Source organism: Notothenia coriiceps, unplaced genomic scaffold, assembly GCF_000735185.1.
Source record: "Notothenia coriiceps isolate Sejong01 unplaced genomic scaffold, NC01 NC01_scaffold00022862, whole genome shotgun sequence".
In the NCBI taxonomy this organism is placed as follows: domain Eukaryota; kingdom Metazoa; phylum Chordata; class Actinopteri; order Perciformes; family Nototheniidae; genus Notothenia; species Notothenia coriiceps.
The window spans coordinates 298,681-323,176 of NW_011355563.1; the positions used below are offsets into that span (position 1 = coordinate 298,681).

Sequence of the window (24,496 nt, forward strand, 5' to 3'; positions counted from 1 at the left end):
AATGTCCCTCATCCAGAATGTTTAATTACAGTATTGTAACATCTTGGACATTTTTTCCTGAGATGCTTTGCGTAGAGAGCCTGTTTGTTTTCATCATTAGAGATGTGTGCTGTCTCCTGAACATCCAGGTCGAGCTAACACTCCCTCAGAGCCTTTGCATCTTATTTTTGAGTTTTTCCATTCGCGTCATCAAATGCTGCCTGCAACATAATGAGAGATGTGGCAATTAATTTTCTTTTAATCAAGGTCGAAATGAAGTAAATTGGTGTAGCTTGGCGAGCCCTCATTTTCTATTTTTGCAGTGATGCAAAACAAATACGATAAAATTATGGCCCTCCTCACCTTCTGTAATTAGAAAGCATGAATGATCAGAGGGAGATGATATGTACTATACCGTTCCTCCGACTATGCCTCTCCCCCCAGAGATCAGATTTCAGCTCTTTTGAAACAGATGACCATGTTTTCCTCCCCTCGCCTCCCTTATTTGTCTGTTCTTTTTTCCCTCTGTTGGAGTTACAGACAGAGGGAGCAGCTCAACATGACATTGACTGCGATGTTGTTGTATGCCTCTCAAATCCTATTAAAGACCACAGCTGTGAAAGACCTTGCTGACTCTACACATTCATATTAACTATGTTGTTTCAGTGGCCCTCCAAGCTGATTAGGAATTTATTAAAATTAGATTTTACCTGGGCATCCTATCATCACCATATGGTGCGGTGACCAGCGCTGATGCAGATAGCATTTGTTTTCAGTACAGAACGCAGCCTCTGTAATGACTTAAAGCTTTCCTGCTAAAATTGTAAACTGTTAACATTAAGTACATTTCAATTAATATTAAGAGTTAAAACAACATTTTTTTACTCCAGACTGAACAGTTTGTCTCGAGGAAAAAAGTTACGATTGGTGCGATACTGCAGTTTTCATGCACAACCCACACCTTAATTTCCTGTTGGAAGTGATTGAGGAAGTAGCCCTACCTCTCATTGTCCACTGCCTAAACATGTAAATAGCTTAGATGGAGAAAACATATTGTCCTGGGATGAAAGAAAAACAATCAGGTTACTATAAACTTCAAATAACGTTTTTTTTTTTTAGTTACTGAAAAATAAAGAGGAGAGAATATTTCCTTTACAACGTCATATGTCCAATTTCTTAAAGGTCATGAGAAAATCATGCTTATCCCTAAAGTTAGTCAGAAAGGGAATTTCACTGGCCAAGGCATTTCAGCTGCTCATGTGCTGTGTACATCTGTCACACCAAATGTGTCTCTGCCAGGCCTCAGACACTACAGTAGGTGCCCATAGTGTTGAAATGCGCTGGAAAAATATATACAAAGGCTTGATCGCGCAGTGGCTCCTAAGTCAGCACAGTGAGGTGGGTATTGGTGACAGCTGTCCAATCTTCCCCTCACCCCCTCCTCCCTCACCAGCCACCATCACTTTTCAAAAATGCTCCCTGTTTACCATATATAGGCAGCTGCCACCACCGCTAACTTCCATAAGACAGCCACCTGCTAAAGGACATTTGTACATGTCTTTATTTAATTAAGGTGAATGCCAGTTCATTTGCCCCCTCATGCAATGTGACTGAAAATAAGTCGACCTTCATAAAAGGCTGCTGCCGGTGAAACCTTGTGGCGGGCATGTATCTTCCCTATTGGTCAAAATGCCAGTTTTGCCATAAAAATTGTCGTTGTTCGCAATATTTAAAAAAAAACAGCACCTACGATATTTGTGTTCTTGTGGCCTACACAAATATAGAGTAGTATAATTTACTTTTGGTGTGAAACATGAGCTTGTTTTGATGAACATGAAACAGGTAGTCCAGAGGGTACACACACAATTCTCCTGGCCTTGTAATCTTTTTATTTTTCTGTTTTTTGTGTATATTAGTCTGGTAAGTTGTGGTTAGATTGCATTTTATTTCAAATGACTGTTTTCTGAGAGCTGCTTGAACAGGTATCTTATACATTTTTGCAAAGATAATAGAGGAGAACAGGCACCTAGGAGAATATGAGAGGATGTAGAACCACATGGGAGTGAAGAAAATTACATTTTGCGCTATAAAAAATGCTCCATTTGCCCTAATTTACTACACCTAGTCAGCTCTACAAGTTTAGGGGGGCTCTGGAAGTATAACCGTCTGACAATTTGGAAATGTGCAACCGAAATAATGTCATAGTATGTCCAGCTCTGAGATTGGTAACGTGCACGTGCTCAGACCATGACTATTGGGTAACAGCTGCCTTAGTGAAAACAATATTCCCTCTAAAAAATCTTAAGCAACATGTTGAATGTCTTTTTTAAAAGTGTTGAAAAGACAATTGAGATATTGTGGGTTTATGAGCAGTTGCCTGTCAAAGCTATTTCTTGAACAACAGCTGCTGGAGGCTATGACAGCACACATCATCTCAGAAGTCATTTCCTCAGTGTAATTTAATGTATTGTTTTGGTGGACAGTTTGCATGATAACAAGATATATTATTTAAATAACACAGCTTTTAAGTAGTTTTCACCTTCTACTCTTGCCTGTGATGAAATTGATATTCAGCTTCTGATTTGACCGTATGTTTTCCATACAAATTATATATTTGTATGATAAAATATCGATTTAACAAAAAGGAATGTTTCTTTAAGGAACAGATCCAATTAACTGTATCATGTGTTGATATTCATAACAACTTTGTGTTTTATTAAGATAATTTATATTATAGCCTTTATACACAAAATACCACATATAATTATAAACATCTGTATAAATCTGACTTTACCAGTAAAATCAAAGCTATATATATTCTCCAAGGATGAAATGAACCCTTTAGTTTAACCAAACTGCATGTCTTTTCTAACCTTGGCCTGCCATGTGATTAGCTTTTAATGTTTTATAATTAGTAGTAGCCTACCAATGGCAAAGGAGTCAGCAGGGCAGAGGTGGGGTGGGTACGCCCTTGAGAGCAGGCGAGCGATAAATGGACTGGATCATTACTGAATCAAGTGATCTGCAGAATAATCTATTGATTTTCTGGTCTTTCTTACTTCTTTATTATTCTGTATCACAGTATTGCAACATCAGGAGGAACCAACTGATGGATGGGATGCCTGGACCTCTGCAGTGACCGTGGGGGGTTTGCTTAAGAAAGTACACATTCCAGGGGCATACAATATATACACCTAGATGCAGGACATGCAGATTTATACTTTATATGGTGTGCTTTATTAAAGTTGACCACTGACAACTTCCGCTATATACTGAGCATGAACATTTTTAAAGTGGACCTATCATGCTATATTTGAAACATATATTGTAGGGCTATACCTATATAAAACATGTCTGCAAAGTTTTTTTTTCAAAATACCAAACAGATCATGCATTTTAGCCATGCCTCATTTCGCTCTATTTGCTCTTTTTTAGCCTGAATCTGAGAAGTCTTCTTCGCTGCTTTTGTGGCAGACTACAGCGCCACCTACAGGCCTGGCATATGTACTACAGCGTCTCCAGCACTTTCGAACGGCAATGGCCGTGGCTGTCTCCTCCTGATAGGTGGAAAGTTGCCCCTATAAGCGGAGCTCCTCGTTTCTGACGTCAGAGATATTTCAAACCTGCATCAGTCTGTATCAGATCCGTTGCAGCCCCGTTTTTAGAGATTTGGGTATGGAGGAAAAGAGAGAGGTTTGTGTTTTCTGACACTTGGTGAGTTCCCTGACACACCGGGGACACATATTCATGTATAAAAGATGTACAAAAGTTCATTTTGCATGATAGGTCCCCTTTAAGTTAGTTTTAATTAACATATTTAAAGTAGGAGTGTTAGTATAGATATTCGTTGTAAGGCGTTTACACAATTTATAACAACATACATCCACGGATAAAAAGAGATTATAAACTCTGAACAAGTCCTAAATATTTATTAAACAGATTTTCATTCATCTTTAATAATGGCTTTTCATAAAGAAAATTCAAAATGCCATTTAAAACCTTCACTCCCCTTAAGTTTTCTTTGTGAAATTATTCAACCTAACCTTGACAATCTGTGAATTGGACATTTATTGGGGGTTTAAATGCTGCACAAAAGTTTATTTGGCATATCAATTAAGAAACATCCCGTTGGAGGGATAGCAAGCAGGTCACAATCCTTGAATCCTAAACGATACCAGGAAGGTAGAGATTAAAGCACTATCTACCTTGTTAGTCGACTCTGCCATCGATCCCCTCGATTCTTTATTATGTACAACGGGACACATCACAAAACTGCTAATTGGCAATAATCTGTTTGTCAATAGTTCAGAAGACTGCAGAATTTAGATAAGGAAAGTTCAAGTTTAAAATACATTATCAAAGCCCCGCTATTCCTATGGGCTTTGCTCCCTGGAATACTTTCAAGGAGTCTCATGCTCAGAATATTTTACAGTAAGTTATTGATGTATGGTATAGGTGGAAAGGTGAGAGAGAAGTAAAACAAAGAGAGGAGGTGACATTAGTGTTCTGCCAATAGCAAGGTAAACTTTAAATGGACTCTGGGAAACTCTTTGAATAGTGGTTGATTAAATGCGGAACTTAAACCACAGAAGTGCAATCCTTGTGAAATTCTAGAGGACAACATGTTTTGCCCCTAATGGATTCAAAGAAACCAAAAAAATCTGAGTTAAGAAAATAACCCAACATTTGAATTATTTTCAATTTTAGCATATTTATTTTTGCTTTTACCTATAGCATATAAAAAAATCCAGCACAATGTGTCTCATCATATTCAAAACTCTAACTCCTGCTATTATATTTAAACTGGCTTAAATCAGATATAGAGAATATAAATAGTTCTTCTATTACATGATGCAATCACACCGGTTAAAATGCGTTTCAATCTCAATTTGTTCTTCATTCTTTACATTATGATTCTACCATTATAGTACTGTAGATATTAGTTTAGCTGAGGACATGGAAATAAACCCCCAAGTGGTAGGTTTCAGATTTTCTGAAAGACTGATGTAATGATGATGATGATGATGATGATCAGGTAGTTGCAGTGGACGTTAGCTAGTAAAGGGGCGTGGCTACACACGTGGACAGTGTTTAGCTTCAACTGCGCATTAGCTGAGGAGCAACGGAGTTATTGGTGGCAAAAGTCGAACATTGAAAAGTGAAAATGTACATTTTGTTCTCCGGAGTTGGCATAGAAAACCCAAGCAAACACTCGTGAAGTTACAAATAGAATGTCGTCAAAAAGAAGAGTTATTTTCTAAGTGTGAGTATGGTAAGCTAGCTGCGCAGTTTGTAAGCTAACACTTTAGCTAGCTAACGTTAAAACAACTTGATGTGCCAAGACATTAGTGGGACTTTGTTTGTCCCATAGTTCTAAATAATTAGCATATTTATCTTGCTGGCAGACATGTGTCTAAAACTGTCACCACCACAACATGTGGGCAAACCTGGACAACATGTGTGTTTTAAAGTCATTTGAAAGTGACCCATTTCAGGTACCCTAACCCTGGCTAAATATCTACTTTCTTAGACGGTGGTGATATATTTAAATGTCTTTGTTTATCTTTATTAATTTAAAACATATTTGAAATAAAAGCTAGTAATATAGTTCATTATTTTGACAAGCTGTCAGATTAGACGTAAAACACCACTCTACTCCAGTCCAGGTTTTCCAAGCAACACCTGCTCACCGAGAAATTCAATTAAGGACTCCTCTTCCCACTTGGAGCCGGTCTCCAGGGCAGATCTTCCGGGCGACCCGCCCTTTAAGAAATTAGAAAATTCTACAATAAAACCCGAAAAACTGAAAAAAAATGAGGCAACTTTATTAATGAAAGCTCTCACGCTACCCACCGTAAATAAACACGTCCCTTTAGTTGGAAGACAGCGAAAGACAGCGAAGTACCTCAGGTAAGAGTTTTCCTTTTCCTCTCAACTACTGTACATGCTCCCTTTTTATTTCCAAACATCATTCTCTGAAGATAGCGACATAAAAAAGTGTACCTCGCTGCAGCCGTGGCATTGAAAACGAGCTCTGAAAAGCAGTTATAAAGTGTTAAGAAATGACACCAAAGGGTTGAGACTTGACGAGAGGAGACACGGTGTGAGCCTTGGTGCAGCAGCCGCAGCAGCAGGAGCCGGTCTGGAGCGACTCCTCTGTTACTGAGCCCACCGTGCCTTGGACAATGCCGGTGAGAGGACCAGCCTTTCCTAAAACTTTAATAATTCACCCCACGGTCTATTCACGGCCGTCAGAGACCGGTTAAAAATGTGTTTCAAACCAAATGTGGGCGAACAAACGCGAGCCCCGTTGTAAAGCTGATACCAATAACTTTGGCTAACTTCGTACTTTCAGTCAAGGCGAGCCTAAATACCCCCATTCCCGAAATATATAAAACATGAAATAGGCAGTGTGAAAACAATACTGACATGAGGTATTTTATTATGTATTCAGCAAACGTACAGAGTAGGTTATTACTGTCCGCTGACACTTCCCCAAAAGCGACACGAATGAGCGACTTTTGGTGGCGACAGAAGCGCCGAAAGTGCCGGTTTTTGTCTAGAAAAACTTAGTGAAACTCCTTTGGTTGTCTCTAAACAGGTAGTAACCTTCATACAGTATCATTTACCGTAAATAGAGGAACTACTATAAATGCAATACATATTCAAAAGCCTGAATTGCGGAAGTTCTGTCGTTAAAGATTGTAAATGAAAACATTTGTCCTTATCTTGCATGTGCACTTTGTAATTTAGGGCTGCACAGTCAGATGGTAACCGAAAGTGTAACCTGCTAAATGCACGGTCTATCAAATATGTTTTCCTATTTTTTGTTATTGAGTTGAACAGGCTATTGTGCATACATATTATAAATAAATCCCTTTATAAAATATTAAACCATTTGAAAAAACCCTTATCATTTGCTCATAATGCTGTGCAGGTTATACGCCCCTGACACCTCAGACTGGCACAAGTCAGCCTTATTTGCTGTGATAAATAAGATTTCTCTGCAGTGCCTGCTCCAGTGGCTGTAAGGTAGGGCTTGGGACTTCCACCTACTGTAGAACAAACAATCTGTTCAAAAACACTTCATGTATCCTGGCTGTTTGGTTAGTTGTGATCTCTACAAAGCACCACTTTGATGTGAGATTTAATTTAACATGCTTTTGTAAAGGGTCACTGTTAGTTCTTCTGTGAATTCATAAATGAGTGTGTTGTGTGCTCGCCACTGTGTTTGTTATTATATTCAGGGATGAAGATGAGGACAGGAATAGATCACTGGCACTTTAAACCCGGGGTTCTCATATTCTCGCCGGATCTTTCTCCTTTGCTAATTATTGTGTTGTTTTCAGAGCAAATATGTCATATCCATGGCGACCAGGCAGGTTTATTGTCTCTCCCGTGCAATAGCTCACAAAAGTAATTAATTATCCTTTTTTCTCTCTCTCTCTCTCCCTCCCTCCCTCCCTCTCTCTCTTTCTCTCTCTCTCTCTCTCTCTCTCTCTCTCTCTCTCTCTCTCCCTCCCTCCTGTCTTTGGTTAAACAGATCATTCATGGAAAGCCATCTTCTATATTAAAAATGCCACAGCAACTACAACACAAGGTAAACATGAAAGTTTTTCTTTTACTGTTTTGATGTCCCTTTTTGTGCTTTGATTCATTCTCACCAATCATTTGAAGATGAAATATATAATGTAAAAAGTACATTATGCGAACAGTGTGTGCTTTTGAGGTATTTTCCATAATACCCTCATAATGCAGCAGCTGTGCAGCCTAACTGTTGCAGATCTATTCATGCATGCAAAGCAAGCACACACTTGACACTTAAACAGGCGAGCTTAAAAACACATGTTTAGACATGAAATCGGCTTGCATTTGGTGTGATCTGAATAGCAAGCATTAGCCAGACTAACGATAAATGTACTTTAGTGGTTACTCTTTTTCTACGAGGTCACGAAAGTAATAACCAACAGCAGGTGACACTACAGGGTATTATAGTTCAACTCATTGTATTGCAGGGATATTGTACCTGCACTTTCATACAGTCTGCACAAAGAGAGCAGTTAAGTGATCAGTTGAAGCAGTTTCCAGCTCTTCATCCTGTGAGCTCCCTCAGTGTATCTCTGGAATGTGACGGCATGTGTCTGCTGTCCGAAGGTCCATCTCTAACTGGACACCAGCCAGCCTTCAGTGTCAGACCGGTGGTACAGGTTCTCATCTCTCTTCGGCATTGATGAGACAGTGCAATATCCATCTGTCAAACATAATGCCCTTCTTTCTCTACCTCTATTTTGCTCTCCCTCTGCCCTCCTTCTTTCATAATTTGTTTTGTCGCGACTATAGGTGACAGTAGTGCTCGGTAAATCTGAGCTGAGACGTGAGTGATGCTTATTGTCCATTTTGTGTTGTTTTCATTGCGTTTTGAATTGTTTATTAGATCAGGGTTGTATGGATTTGGTCCTCTAGGCTTTTTGATTCTCTCTGTCTCTCTTAATTTCTCTGTCTCTCTAAAATGGCCCTTGAATTGTTGCCTGTAATGGAATGCTCCTGGTTCATTTGACTATTTGAGAATGTCATTGGTTAATCAGTGTGCGATGCCTGCAACATTCTTATTTCCTGCAGCCCTATCAGTCAGTGAAATGCCTCATGTCTCATAAGTACCCATCTGCATCTGTCAAGGGGTGTGTAGAATTAAACCCATGTGTATTCCTCTCTGTTTGACCTTGGCTGTGGACCTCAGGTCTTTGATGTCAAATAAGCGTCAGTAATCCCAGGCGGCATTTGACAGGCTTCAGGAACCATTACTTTTGTTTCCTAGCACATAAGCTTTATCAATTGCCCTCAGTGTAATGATTTTGTATACAAATCCACCGTACCACGACCATAGTGTTTTGCCTTGTAGGAATATACTGCCTTCAACACGTACTGTTATACCAGCACAAATGGCACACATGTTTTTTTAATCATCATTATTGTTTTTATTTTACTGCTAAGGAAATGTCCTTTTTGCATGCTTGATCAGCCAGTAGAGAAATCCAATATAATGGAGGTTCAAGGTGAATTGCATCCCTTGCATTTCCCCCCTTCGACTGGAGGAATATTCCAGAGCAAAATAAACAAATCACACAGACAACAGTAATATAGGGTTGATTTTGAAGGCATGAAATAAGTATCGATTAAATCCTGCAGTTCATAGATGAAAATTGCCTTTTTGGTAATTTGTCCTGGGTCCTTTCAATACGATGGAGAAACAGAGAGAGGCATGGACTGGGGGAGAGAGAGGGAGACTGCAGAAAAGGGTGAAGAGGAGGAATAGAGAGAGGAATAAGGCAAGTGAACAGTGAGAAAGACGTAGAACAGCTTTCACAGAGCTGAGAAAGGGACATGCTGCCCCTTTCCGAGCTCATTATCATTCTTAATAAGTCTTAAGGAAAGAAGGAACGTTGAGCGTAAATGCATGGTAATCCTTACACTGGCCAAGGTTAGTAGGGACGTCAGAACATGCGCACCGTTCCCAGCTGGCCACTTTGGGACAGGGAGGGGACCAGAAGAGCACAGTTAAGGATAGATGTTCAAGGAGAAAGTGAGGACATTCAGACACTGTGTAAAGGTTAGGCCCTTTCCCCCAGCCTGTAGCTTTTCAGTGCCGGCACCACCTGGCATTTAGTGAGTAAACAGTTCTGCTTCAGACTAAAAGCAGAGGCTTTTGGCCACAAGTGAGGGCTTTGATAATTCAGAAGAAGAAATGAATAATAAAGCTTGATTAACAGTCCAAATAGGACAGTTTTGACTTTGGCACCTGTCACCACAGGGATTCAGTCTTGTACTCAAAGTAACTGTTGGCTGCAGTGCATGCCTAATTCACTGTTCTTTGGGTGTGGTCCAAAAACAAGCATTAGGATGAATTGGATGAACTGGTGACCAATTAACTCATTTGACAAATTGCCAGCCACTTGTAGTGGTTGTTCAACCATGTTGCTTCAATGGAAATCCAATGCAGTATTTGTTTTAATGTACTAAAGGTCCAGTGTTGTCAGGGTCGGCCCTGAGTGTTGTGTCCCCCTGTGTTCATAATATTTTATTATTCCTGATCATATGTGAGACATATCTGGTGCATACATCTTGATCCACAGAGATTTCTTTAATTCCAGTGATTAGTTCAGTGAGTGGTTTTGCTGTCACATTGTCTTACCAGGGACCATTTTAAGCTTTTTTTTGTTTAAATATTCGTATTGCAATCTCAGAACTTATAGTTTTGTTGTTGTTACATAACAAAAACAGAGACATTCATAGCATAGAACCCCCCATCCCCAAGGCCTCTGCAGGAAAATGTCATGTATAAATGTTTGTGTGTATCTCATTTGGGAGACAACATTTCTGTTTGATATGTAATTCATTTTAAATTAAGAGTTTTGTAATATTGTTACTAATTATAAGACTGCTACTAATGTTATAAATGTCCTGCCTTTCCACCATTTTAAAATGTGGTGGTTTAAAAACGGAAAATACTTTTCCCAGTTTAATTAACTTCTCTTTATGACTCGAAGAATGTTTTTCTCTTTTTATTAGTAATATTAATTAGGGGTGGGAATCTTTGGGAATGTCATGGTTTGATTAAAATTTAAATTCATGGTTTTACAATTTGATTTGCGATTTCAAAATTGATTCACGATTCAATAAACAGACCTTTTTCTTCTGGCTCTTACTCCAGTGTACTGTGCCAAACTTAAAACATTCCACTGAATTGCAATATGAAATGCTCTCGATTAAGATCTTTGTCTGACAAACAGAAAAAAAGCCCCAGAGAAAAGAGTTAAGAGCACGCACTCCTGTATCGTGTGACAGAGTTTCCCAATGACAAATATGTGCTACCTTTTTTTTTTATAATGGTAGCTTTTAAATCTAGTTTAACCAGCTTCAGTGTCACATGATCAAAATGTTTCAGAAGATTTCCTCCCACACAAACCAATATACAACTTGGGGACAATAATGTATGTGCAATAGAAAACTGTGACAGTAAGATAATGTTAGCACACAGTACATGCTATGTTTACCTTCAGTCTCGAGGGCTGACAAACGATCACTTGTGTAAAAGTTGTCCTGAAGCCACTTTGGCACCAGGACAATTTGGCACAATTTAGTACCAGGAAGACAAGGATATTTGAGTTTTTCAGATATTATGCGCAGTTTTGGATTCCATGTTGGAATGCAATTCGATTTGGGGCCTAGTCTCCAGCAATATATTGCTGATGTATTTGACTTGTGATGATGACTCTACAAGACCCTCCTGGGAATAAGTTGGCTTAATAGGAAGATGATAACAGTCAAATAAGCAAACTCAATTGGAGCTGATGGTGTAACGTGGGGGTGCCCTTTTGTCTTGTTCAGTGTAATGCCATCTCTGTGCCTTTCTGTCATGTAAGGATGATTTACCCAGAGACAGATGTTCTTAGACCTTTGCTCAGGAACCTGCACTATTTGGTTCTATTTTTTGCCCTTTTAAAGGTTAAGGAGTAAAACATGTCAGCCTTGTTTGATTGCTGCGCATCAGTTGTTCTGTACTGTCTGTCGACTTTAGAGCCGCACTGGTCGTGGACTTAACTCTTGACTGGGCTGTTATGTCACACATGGAAGAGTTTTTTTTTTTTAGGAACACTTCCTCTTCATCATTCTCCTAATCTGACTGCATTTTGGTTGGCAACCTGCTCACTTACTACCCCTCCCCACCCCCCACCCCACCAACCCTCAAACCCCCTCCAGGGAGCCTTGGGAGGCAGAGAGCCATCACCATGGTGATCTGAACACAGTTCCCTCACACACCGGTCCATTGTGACTGGCATGCGTTGAGGTGAGAGGGAAGAAAATGTCACAGCAACAGGTTTTTTTGTGTTTTTGTTTTTGCCTCAATTCTCGGTGGGATTGTGCGCAGATCCATGCGCTCAGTTACACTGCAGGGACTGCCGGAGCGACTGTGGTGGTTAGTGGAACAAGCTGACTGGAGAAATACACACAGTGACATGGAAGTACACTGTTTTTTCTTTGATCGCGTTTAGCATCAGGGCAAGACCACAAAGGAAGCGTCATTGTTATTATCTGATTAAAAGTGTTTGCAAATTCTGCCAATAGTATAGCCCAAAGTAAAAAAAATAAACAAATCCTCTCAGGGTTTTAAAATCATTTAATGTCATTCTAAACTTGGTTTGAAACACATTTTCTTTTTAATTCAATCTCTGTCGGATTATTGCCAATGGGAAGATGAATTAAGTTGTTTAATATGGCGGGACTTTTACAAACAAACTCTTTGATGTGTCAACATATAACCCTACGCTCTTAGTAAAGATACTTTAAGATAGAGTTGTTTTATCGGTCACTATAAGACAGAAGGAATTTTACTTTTTCCATACTTCACTTTACTTCTGCCGCTGCGGCTTGTGATTAGCTTATGGTAATGCCCTTTGAGCTCTCAGTTTATGTAGGCCTTTGAACTGTCTTGATCCAGGCAACATGCTATTGGCTACAGGCCTTGGAGAGGGAAGTGGGCTTATTTTGTGGCATTGAAGAGGTGGACCAGATTTTGCCCCCAACCCTGAAGAAGATGTGTGCTGTTTCTATGACAGGTCCTGGGTCGCCCGGAGTCTCAGAGGTTGGGAGGGAGGGTCAACACGTGCCAGAGGGAACAAGGGTGGCTTCAAACACACAACCATAACGTCTGGCATAGTGTCTGGGCCTCCTGGCCTCTGCTCCATGTAGGACTCCCCCCTATAGCTCCTATGATATTCAGTATCAAAGTGATAGTCTTTTCTTATCTTAGTATTTGTATACATACCTGCATTTCTTTGTTTGTTTCAAAATAAGTTATGCAGTTTGTATACTGCAATCATCACTCCCAGCTGTTTTAATATGCAAGAACCAGAAGTCTCATTAATATTTTGTTGATATGTAGCTATAGCAGTCAGGTCTTTTTGTGCCAAGTCCGTAAGAGTCTGTCTGCCATCTCCGTTCCCTGAGCAGATGCAAAGGTGCAGCTCCTGTGAGATCCTTTTATGTTTCGAGACCTCTCCTTGCTCCTTTGACTGTGACCTCAGCCACAGCGCAGCTCTGTCTTAATCAGCTCTTTGCTGTAATCCCACTTCAGAATTCCTCTTGGCTAAGGGAGTAAATAAAAATTTCAGCGTTTATTAGAATACAGCTTGCCAGAAGGGACTCCGCTCTCCTCTCCTATAGCCGCTTCAGTAATTAGCAAATTGATTAGGAGAACTTCAACACACCTCCTTGGCTCTTGTCTCCCCATTCTAGGACAATATTGCGGTGCCATGGGACAGCGTAAATATTTTAAGGGAAACCCTCCGTGAATCTCATTAAATGGCTATGGGGCAGAGCAGCTGTCTCCTGCTGAAGGTCCCAGCCAATTTTCTAAACAATGATTAAAGAAAAGTTTTGGATTATTTAAACATGCTGTGTCCTGTGGGTTTCTTCAGTCCCACTGAAGACCTCTGTGATTCCCTCAGTCCTCCGTGCCAGGACCGCTCCCCTCCCTTTGGATCTATTAGTTTGAAATCGTTTGGGTGATGACTCTTTGAAAGTGCTGGTCATTCTGGGATGCCATGTTCAAAATGCAACAAAGACCTCTCTTTTATGCACAAATGCTAATTAAAAATTGTACCCCCCATCCCCAGGCTGCAGAGGGAGAGACTTGGTAGCAATTTGGCAGATAATCAAATTGCATTTTAAATGGAGCCGTTTAAAGATGACTGGGGTCTGCTCACAGGAAGACACAGTGGCACGAATTAAGCTTGAATAGGCTGCTACTGTATATGTAAAGGGGAACGATGCAACACAACTCGCATAGACAGAATTGCATTTAAGTAAATATGCAACATGCTAAGTTTTATTTTCATTTTTTTCATTAGAAAGGAAATCAGGTACTCAATCCGATTTGTTTTCTCCAAATCTATGCATGCAGGAAATTCTGTTTTTCTTTTAATTATGATTTCCCTCTTGTTAAGTGGCCTTTTTTTCAGTTATCTGTCGTCAAAATTTAGCCAATTAAGTGAAAATGCTAATAAGACATGATTTGTTAACAGTTATGGTACCTAGGAAACGTTTTGTTCTTAATTTTAGATTTTCAGCCTGACAGAAATGGCAAACTGTGTGGAAAGTGTTGTCAACAGCTATGTTTGTCTACACAATTCTGCGCTTAGAAGCTGTCCCCCCACATTTGGTATACATCATTAAGTTCCTCGTCGCCCATCAAATTGTTTATTCATTCAGCATTCCAGTGCATATTAGAGACATCTCGTTAGCAGAAAGCAGAAAACTGACACAAACATTTGGAAAACAGGCCTGAATTGTTTATCTCCCAGAGTAAGTAGAAAGTGTGATTCTCATGAAATGATAGAACTGGATCAAACATGCAGCTTCTAAAGCCTTTTTTTTATCATCTCTCTCTCTCTCTCTCTCTCGTGTTTAGTTTTCAACACCATTCTTTCTCGGGTCACATTTCCTCTAAAGTTGAACATTAATTACAAGACCAATACAGCCATCACAACTGTTTCATATCCATAAAACCCCATTATGGACAGCACAACAAGCGATGCTTGACTTGTACGTTTAAAGGGTTCTTAATTGGCTGTGATTTGCCGGCTGTACAGCAGTAACTGGGGTAGTGGCATAATGATCCTTCTTGGATGATACATTACTTTTTTGGCAACTTAATGCACCTTAACGCTGCATCTGTCCTCTGTTTAAAGTGTTGCCTCCGTCTCCGCAGCATCATATTAGACCGACATAACAATGTCTTTGATCCGCTCACTACAGGTTGCTCTTGAGTAGATGTAATGTTGACCTCCTCCACCTTTACTACAGAGATCCACATCTAGAGAAAGCCCCATGAGGTATTTCACAATGATCCCCTAAGGCAGTCTCTCTGTTTTCACTTTAGATTGAAAAGCATCTAGAGAACTGTGAAGCACCAAAGTGTCTCTGTCCCACTCTACTCGATGCTCATTATTGAAGCATTTATCAGCACCCTAGGCCAGCAAAAATGGTAAATACATCTATTTTGATTTCCTGATTTAATAAGATTACACTTAAAGAAAGTTTTTCTGATCAAGTTGTGTTTACTAATGCTGGCACATTGTCATGAATCCCTTTAAACTGCCTTTTTAATGTTTAAATAGTTTCAGTTATGCAATTACATTTGTATCGAATAACTATTGAACTTCGATACAAACTAAGACTATTCAGTGTATTCTGTCTGAGCATTGCTTTATTTTAGCTTCTGTTTCTATTATACTTCTGCTGCATTGGATTTGTGTAAACATGTATTATTCCTTTGGTACATTTACAAAAATCCATATCGTTATCTCAAAGTCGGCATTTTTATAAACATGCAGCTTTTTTGATAATAAGCATAAAGTAGATTTGTTTCCTAAAATGAAAGCATCACATAGGAGAAGGCATCCTAATTGGACCAATGCAATCCCTGTCTTATGATGTTGATTGACAAATATTGTTGCAATTTAATGACACAAGAGGGATTTGATTGATCAAGTGGATGACTGATCATAAAGCTGCAGTCAATATTTGACTGTAGCTTTATTTCCTGTCTTCACATCAGCGTTGCAGGATGTCTGAGAGGTATGGTTAGACACACAGCTCTGACAAAACACTTATTTACTCTTCAGTCTCTCCTGAGCATGATGCTGCGGCTGCCTCTGTTTGCCATACAGTAAATAATAAGCCATGATGCGTGAATGAACAGTCTTAGTGTATTTATTCAGTCGGAGCAAAGAGTATTGGTTAAAGCTGACCAATTTCAGTGTAGTTGGGAGGAGAATCTCCTTGTAATTACTGGACTGTGTGGATTCTGGGCTCCCAGTCCCCCTGCTGCAAAGTATGGCATTAAAAGTCTCTTTTATTTATAGAAATAAAATGTTAGCTTCAGAGACAATAGACTAGTTCTGTTTTACGGTACAGTACACTTTATCTTTTTAATAAAAATGCCTGACTTGGTGAAAGTTTAATTAATAAGGGACTTAAAGCTAGGGGAATGAGCAAGGGAGTTGGGTCTTTAAGGGGGTACTTATTTTTCCATCTGGGCTATCCTCCAAAAAAACTGTCAATTAGTGTGTTAAGCTGAAGAGACAAAAAACGTCATTAGTTCTTGCAAGAAGAATAATGGGTTTTAAAGGTTTTGCTTCAGACAAGGCCAAAAGCACAAGAGTGAGTCTTATGTTTTTTCATTTCCTTGCTGCAATCATTAAAGTTTGAGGAAAGCTGTATTGTTCTAAGGTGCATGATTGAGGAAGCAGACACAGTGGGTTGTTTTTCGAAGTATCTGTGTACCTTAATTGTCTGAGATAAGACAAATAAAAAGAGTTGTATTTGGTGGAGTGAATCACAGTGTGGAGAATATATGATTTTTCATTTTTGATAGTTTCCTTGTTAGCAAGCAGTGCTGATGATTTGGCTATGCTTTTGAACCCTGATTACAGTAGATGTCTCAGTGTATTATCTTTTATTGCAAGCGGCGGAGTGTACTGGCTTTCCTTATGCAGGAGTGGCCTTGTTTTAAAGCACTACCGTATATATGAACACTTTGCCAAGGTCCCTAACCTGCCATGTTCAGTCGTCTTATGCAGTTTGTAAACCTGGCCACATGCTCCAAACAAATAGGGCTCTCCATTTCACTTCTTCTACTGGGTCGAAAAAAAAAAACAACAACTAAATAATAGGGCAAGGTTATACGCTAAATTGTTCAGAACTGCTGAAACTCAGAGCCATTGTTAGAGGAAACACATTTTGTGGAGCACAGCTATCGGAGAAGTTTGATTTGAAAATGTAAGTTATCTAAGTAAATAGAAACCACAAATTCATTTGAATTACTTATCTTTACATTTTTCAATTTTAATTATTAAAGATATCCCCACCATTGTGTTGGAGATATTTAACACTCATGTTGATATTTAAGATGCTGGCTACAGTTCAAACATGTATTTTTAGATCATTCATACCAAGTTATTGTGCTGATGCATTAATACAACATAACATAAACTCCAACTCTCCAAAAACGATACATATAATGGCTCTTTCTACAAAGGTAGAGGTATAGCCCTCATCAAAGTGTTAGACCATTACGAGTAAAATGCACTTCACCTTGAAGTAATACTTAAGTAAATGTTTAAGGTAACCTGTCAGTGAGCAGGGTCCTTTTGGTAATGAACTTCCTACCTTTCAGATGGCCATTTGAATGGTCTTTTATGGGGGCAGAAAGTGTGACAGTGGTGCTTAAAAGGGGCTTACATAACTGGTCATAGAGCAAGAGGTTTCAGGCGTGGAGCCCAAAAGATGTCGTTGACTTGTGCCACACACAACAGGAGATGGCTTTTGCATCACAGTGTGAGTGCTAGTAAATGATTGGTTAAAGGAGATTCTCCAATAAATTAATTGTTTCCACTTCATGGTTAAGTATGTGCTACTCTTCCAAATCGAGTGCTGGTACTTGGTTATTACACTTTAATAGCTCGCTTGCCAAACTAACGATATATTACTCCATGTGCTGGCTCAGATCAGAGAAGATGAATTGGCTATTAATTAGAGTTGCACTGAGAGGGCACAGGGGAGAGACTACTCATAGCCTTGCAATCAGTGTCAACTGGGGCCCTTTTCTGACTAGGACAGCCAGGGCAGGACCAGGTCACTCAGTGTTACCCTGGAACCCATTGGGTCTGGTGGGAGAAGCTGCATCAAACATGGCCACCATCTTGTCGAGTCAAACAGAGGACAGGACAGTTTAACATCGCCCAGCTGCAAATCCATCTGATGATTTGAGTCAGGAGTGTGAACAGTATGGTAGAGATGCGTGGGAGGTTGTCTGGCTCCATGAAGTTCCTTAACAAAAGCCTCACGTTCGAAGGACTTTGAATTACAAAGTTATGGAGGAAACATTTGACGGGAGAGATGATTTGCAGGGAATATTATTGTTTGGCTCACTTTTCTTGTGCAGCCTCTGAATTAGCCCTTTTATCACAATTAATTAAGCTTGCCTATAGGAGATGTTCCATCTTGAGCTCATCCACACAGGATAAATAAGTCAAAGCAGCAGAATATATGTCCTTTTATTGGCTGACTTGATCTCGGAAGCATCTGTAGTGGGGGGAAGCTGTCTCTGCGGTGCGACTTTGTGGAAGAGTCTTTGCCATCACTCACATTGAATGCTTCTTTTATGACTCGTTTTGTTAAAAACCTCTTTTTTTAATGCAAGGTATCAGGAGTTATGGCCTGTCTATGCAAATTAGGAAATTTTGACAGTTTGTTATTCATGTCATCGCCTTTTTAAACACTTAAAGGCAATAAATTCCACCGTGACAGGCTGCTCCGAAATTGCCACTAAATATTATTAAATATTTTAACAAGTTCCTTGTAAATAGGCCTTAAATGTTTGAACGATGGGCAGGAAGAAAAATGGCTTTGCATCAACTTATTAGAGGCTATAAAAGTGGCAGTGATTTATCATAGATGTGGAGCAACTCAGGCCATCTTTTGTTTTGTTTTGCGTATTCTGTTGGCTTGCTTTGTCCTGATGTGTGCACATCAAGGAGAGAAGCATCATGTTAAAAGCCTGCAGTCTCACAAGTCATGACAGTGTAGGCGTCATATATTGTTGGGCCTATGGTGTTTGAAAGGCATTGATTTATGACAACAGCATTTTAAAGTTTTAAAGCTTCTCGTACCCATTTACAGTTTTACATTTGGCGATATCACGGTTAAGCGTGTTTATCAAGAAATCCACTTTATTTGATGCACATATTTGATATAAACCTGTATGTCTGAGATAAGTGTTAATATTGTCAGCTTTTAGCTATTTTATTTGTTTCTTACACATTTAAAAGACCACATTTTCAAAGGTTAAATGTAAAATCTGTATATTCTAATATCTATTTAAATAATCTCAATTGTTTTGCAGAAGCGAATGTCGTCTGTCTCTGCCTGTCAGACTATCTGTTGCACTGTAATGCCCTGTGACACCGATCACAGAGAGCTTGTCATCCTTCAGTATCATCCAGAGTTCTGCTTGGCTGTATTACTGTCCGTGACAATGATGGTGTTGGTTTGATGCGAGTCAGAGCAATCCTGTCTGCCGTGTTACTTCTAGATGTATAACAATCAATACTTTTCTCTGATAACGTTAGTCTCAAATCTCTTTAATTACAAAGTCAAGCTCCAAAGAGAAACTGAACTATCTAAATATAGTGTGAGATGTGACACAGTCTTGTGGTTTGTGGTGCACCTTTCCGTCGGTCAGGGCTGGGAATTGAGCACAAGATCAGGGTCATTCAGAGTAACACCACCGTCTTCCAGAGGATTTATGTTTTACACCGGCAGTACGCAGATTCCTTCATCAGCCACATTCCAGCTTTTAGATTCAGAAGTCAACTTTTTTTCCTGACTACCCTATCATTTTGTGACTTCGAGTGGTTTCTTAATTTATTGCACTTCAATTAAGATCAAGTTCAACTCCATGTTCTTTATGAACTCTTAAGAGAGTAAATGATGTTGGCCAGCAGCCGCAAAGACATAAAAGAAAGAAAGAGGGAAAAATTCACCACTTTGCACAATTACAAGACACACAAATGTATGAAAACAATCTCTTATAAAAAAGTGCTGACTGTGCTTTTACCTTGTTTGAATACGTACTCTCATTGACAGAGAGATGGACGGATATCAAAAAAGCCCGGTGCATATGCCTGGGCTTTTTCATAGCATGGGTGTTCATTGTTTGCTCTTTTGTCACTCGTCTGTGTAATTCACATATTGTATGCAGACCTGGCTGGCACCTGTTACCTTACATGTGTTGGAAGCTGCTTCATGTCTTCAATGCGCCAGAGATACACAGCAGGCACAAGGAAATAACTCACAACTGCACAACTGGTCCTGGTCACAAATGAAAGGATATGACATCCATTTTTTAAGGTGCATAAACTATTACCCTAAATATAACGTTTTATGCTTTAATTGTACTGCAACATTTTAGTTGGGGTCTGATGATATGGAGTGGCTTTCTAGACGTCTTGATCAGTGATTAGGTTTGTTAGATTTAAAAAGTATTCTTGCTCCATAATCCCTTTCTTTTAGGTGTACAAAAGGTAGTCATGTAATCCAGAAACCCCGCTCTGTTTGGTTAGAAGCCTCTTCAGTATTCTACAATTCTCAGTGCTGTCCGTGCACATCACTCTTACTGGTTAGTGTGACGTGACGGCTGCTATGTCAGCAACACGGCACATCTCTGTTCCCCTCTCCGGAGCCCTCTGTGAGTTTTCCCTGGGGTTGGCAGAATACGAGTGCCCCTTTGTCTGACTGGCTATAACCTTGCCACCAGCTTGTGTGTGCATGTGAGTGTTTTTTTCGAACTCTAAAGACTTGAACAATGATGACTCAAGCCACGCAGAGGACACCTCAGGGAAAATACAGTGGAAATAAAAATAACAAGTGGATTTTTGACTGCAGTCAGATGTGAGAGGAGGAACGCTGGCACTCGACTAAAAGCCTGAGCAGATTCTGCCCCCCCGGTTCATTAGATTAGGCTGTCTCGTGTTCAGGAAGTGCTGAAAGGCACTGCCGATTGTATCTACACAAAATGCTGTCCTTACGTCCTGAGACAGTTGCCAGTCCCAGTCTTTGAAATTCCAAAGTAGTTCTCAATCCAGTTAAGGAGTGATATGTGTGTGTCTTTGTGGCCCTCCTGCTGAGGGTTCTTATTAGAGGGGTTAAGTATGGGGATGCCTGTGTTGATATTTCTGCGGTTGCTCATCTGCGCACCGCACATGAATTTCTCTAAATTATTTATTTTCCTGACACCACCATATGGTGCTGTAACTTGTTTGTCTTGGAGCATGCTGGAGAAATGCAAGACCGAGGCTGGATTACTTCTTGTGTGTATACATGGGAGACTCTCTTCAAACAATGCCTGTTTTTTGTTATTTATCTTGCTGGCTTGGCTTTGTTGATGCAATTCTATGCAACCCTCTACACGAGTTCTCGTCTCATCTACGTGAGAGCAAAGAGATAATAAACATAATTGGGCCAAAATGTGGAGATGTTTTAAAGAGATGCACCGGGGCCTCTGCCATGGGTCTGCCGTTGATGGGCCAACTGAATAAGAAGCTTGAAGGACCCTGCAAAAATGGGGTCCTGATCTTCTTTGAAATGCCACAATTAATTGCTATGCGTTGTCCCCAATGCATGGATGATTAAATGTGCTCCTAAACTGCCCTGATTTGTGGGGGCACCTTGCCGATTTTATTTGCCACTGTTAACATTTTCATCCCTGCATTATGCATGGTGCTGTGGGGCAAGGAAGTGCTGCAAACAAATGGCCTGAGGGATCGGCGTAAACACAGCGTGCCATAAGGGGGAGAAGACTAACAGTTCAGCACCGCCTTCCTCAGCCGGTCTTCTTCTGGCAAACTAGACAGCCCCTCTGCAGCTCCGCTGTAGCTAAGCAGAGAAATACAGCGTACTAATCAATGTCAGTTACCTCAGGTATTCAACAATGTTGACTGTATATTAGCAGATTTATACAGAGAATGTAAGTACTCGGTCGGGGTTTGATAAAAGGCACTATGCTCATCTGTATCTTTATTAATCAACATTGAATGCATGTCTGATAGAATATTTCTATCCGACTAATTGAATATGATTTATCCTCCTTCAGCATGTATAGGTTGAGGTCACTTTCACTAGTTAAGGCTGACAGCCAAAGCAATGTGGTGCTGGTTCCTTTGTGTTTAGGGATTTTAATTCCTCATTGCAATAATCAGTGACTGATGGGAGCCCTAGTGCTTTATGAAGGCATGCCAAATGACATGTGCTCTCTTTTGAACATGAAACGCTCAGAGTAGAAATATGAATTTTCACATTAGAGGCACACTAACTCTCTGATTAGGATTTACTTGATCTGGGATCTTGGCTGTTAGAAGTGCGGCACTGCACACTTGGCCTGCCCGAGTCGTCAGCTGTCATGCCGTTGGCCCAGGGCCTTACACTTGGCAGGTCTCCACCCTCTCACCTCCGGCTGACAAAGAAAATACAGGCAAACAACGTGCAAACACTGGACAGCTCTGTACAATAGAACTCCATGTGGACACAAATGTGGATCGTCAAAATGATGGTTCTTTTCACAATGATAGTGGGCTGTTTTGATCTTCATTTGAAGTCATAAACCAGCCCATGCTTTCAAGTTCTCACAAGTAGATGCAGCTTTTCCAACCCAGCCCCTTGCTATCAAAATGCTCTGCATGGCATTAACAGTAACTAATGCACTAGACAATGGAAAGAGGGCAGATATTGTTTTTTATGGCCTGACCTTTGAAACATTATTATTTTTTTGATGAATAACTGTTTACTCTGAATGCGAGCATTAGGCAAGTTTCCTCAAGGTTTGCATTCATTGCCCCTGACAGAAATGGCAACAACAAAAACATCTCATCCTGTTCACAGGCGAACTGAAGCGAGCTGTCAGTGGATATGGAAAGTCTGTTTTAGTGGACTGGAGAGTAGTGTTAAATAGGTGGCAACCAGTTCATTAGGATGCCTCTCAGAGCATGAAACATGACCTTTTCCCTTGTAATTGTAGTCTGAGTTCATAGATAGTTGACTGGAGGCAGAGCATACTGTATGTTGACAAGGATCACTGGAAACAATTAGCATTGCATCCCACCACTCGGTCTGTTAACACTCTTTTTTCACACCTTCCTGCTTAAACGCCAGTCTGATTTGATTTCATGTGACGGATACGTTTAATCTCAAGCATACATATACATAAAGTAATTCACATGTGCATTGAACTGCAACTACGTTATGCGTTATTCTCATGTATCACAATATGTCGTCAAAAAGGGTATTATTACAAAGTGATGCAGTATTCTCGTGCAGCGCAGACCTTGGTATTCTGCATTTTAGTTTATCAGACGTTTTCCTGGTAAGATGTTCTTCCAACTATTAACGCCAAAAGGAATCTATCACGCTATGTTAACAAACTTGAAACAACATTTGTGTATCCACCCCATGATTTGGATACACTCCTTTTTTACGTGTTGTTTCTTGGCCCATGCTACGCCCTTCCACCAAGCTTCATGAATATTGTTATTTCAGTAATTTTACTAACAGACAAACAAATAAACTAGCTAATCAAACTGCGCTGGGAGTCTGTTACTAAAGTGGCTAGTTGGTGTGACAGATTGATGTCAGATACATGTAAAGGCACAATTTACGATAAACATATTATCAAAATGGAAGACCTTCTAAGAAGAGTCAGGAGACAACATTAGAACCTGCTTTCACTGACATACTGTAAAGATTTGTTGATCTAGTTTCAAACAATTTGTGCTTTCTAATGCTGTTAAAGGGTTTTTTAAATCTGATGAGAAGGAATCATTTTGTGGATATGCTTCAAAATAAATTATTGAATTATAATCGAATAGACCTGTAATTCATGTAGCCAAACTACATAATGGTCTATCTACATGGTAGCAGGGGCGGATCTATGGGGGGGCAAGGGGGTGCAGATCACACAGACCGAGATCACACAGACCACGGCTCACAGAGAGATGAGAGCTGTCCCAGCACCTGAAGGTGGATCAGCTTCCCCTGGGAACATTTCCCCTTCGACTAGTTTTGTTTTTACTAAAGATGAGAGCTTGAAACAAAATATTAATAAAACGCTGCAGTTTGAATCGATAGCGTTTAACAGACGGTCGCTGTTTGGGGCGTTACGTTACAAAATACTACACAGACAGCGCTAGCTGGGAGATCGATTATTAAATCCACGTAAATTACACATCACAGCAATGAGGCCAGATAAATTAAACCAGGATACATCCTTTACCGTCAAACTGGATCCTAAACATCAGCTGCCTAGTGGCTTGACTACATATGTTCTGATTTAATTTATTCATAGGCCGACTACAGCTACATGGCCCTATCGGGAAAAGTATGCNTAAACATTGATTTTAATTTCTTACAATAGCTATTAACAGATGGGCGCTGTTTGGGGCGTTACGTTACAAAATACTACGCAGACAGCGCTAGCTAGGAGATCGGTGCGGTGCTATTACATCCACGTAAATGGCACATCACAGTAATGAGGCCAGATAAATTAAACCAGGATACATCCTTTACCGTCAAACTGGATCTAAACACAGCTGCCTGTGTGCGTTTGATACATATTTTCTGATTTTATATTTATTATAGGCTCACGAGGACCAGATCACAGCTGTTTTTCTGACTGAACCAGATTCTGTTTGTAACATACCAGCGCCTTTTTTAATTAAAGTACCCAATTGAACCTTCTCAGAGACTCCATTTAGTCTCCTTTTTAAAGCTTCTCTCCTGGACGCGAGAATAACGATCACAGTTTACAATACTATTTTAGAGTATAATACCGTGTTTCCAACCAAAGATTACAGCAACTCTGGAGTTACTGTAGAAATATCAGTAGTAACGTCCCAACTGTATAAAA

At 40.0% G+C, this 24,496-nt stretch overlaps 1 long non-coding RNA gene across 1 annotated transcript in view; it reads left to right on the top strand.

The window, feature by feature from the left end:
* Positions 1 to 5,724: 5,724 nt before the first annotated feature.
* Positions 5,725 to 24,496, top strand: part of LOC104954119 (uncharacterized) — a 34,611-nt gene continuing 15,839 nt past the window's right edge. The window contains exons 1-2 of the long non-coding RNA XR_799303.1: positions 5,725 to 5,889; positions 7,523 to 7,579. This is a non-coding gene — a long non-coding RNA (uncharacterized lncRNA). The remainder of the gene's footprint in view (positions 5,890 to 7,522; positions 7,580 to 24,496) is intronic.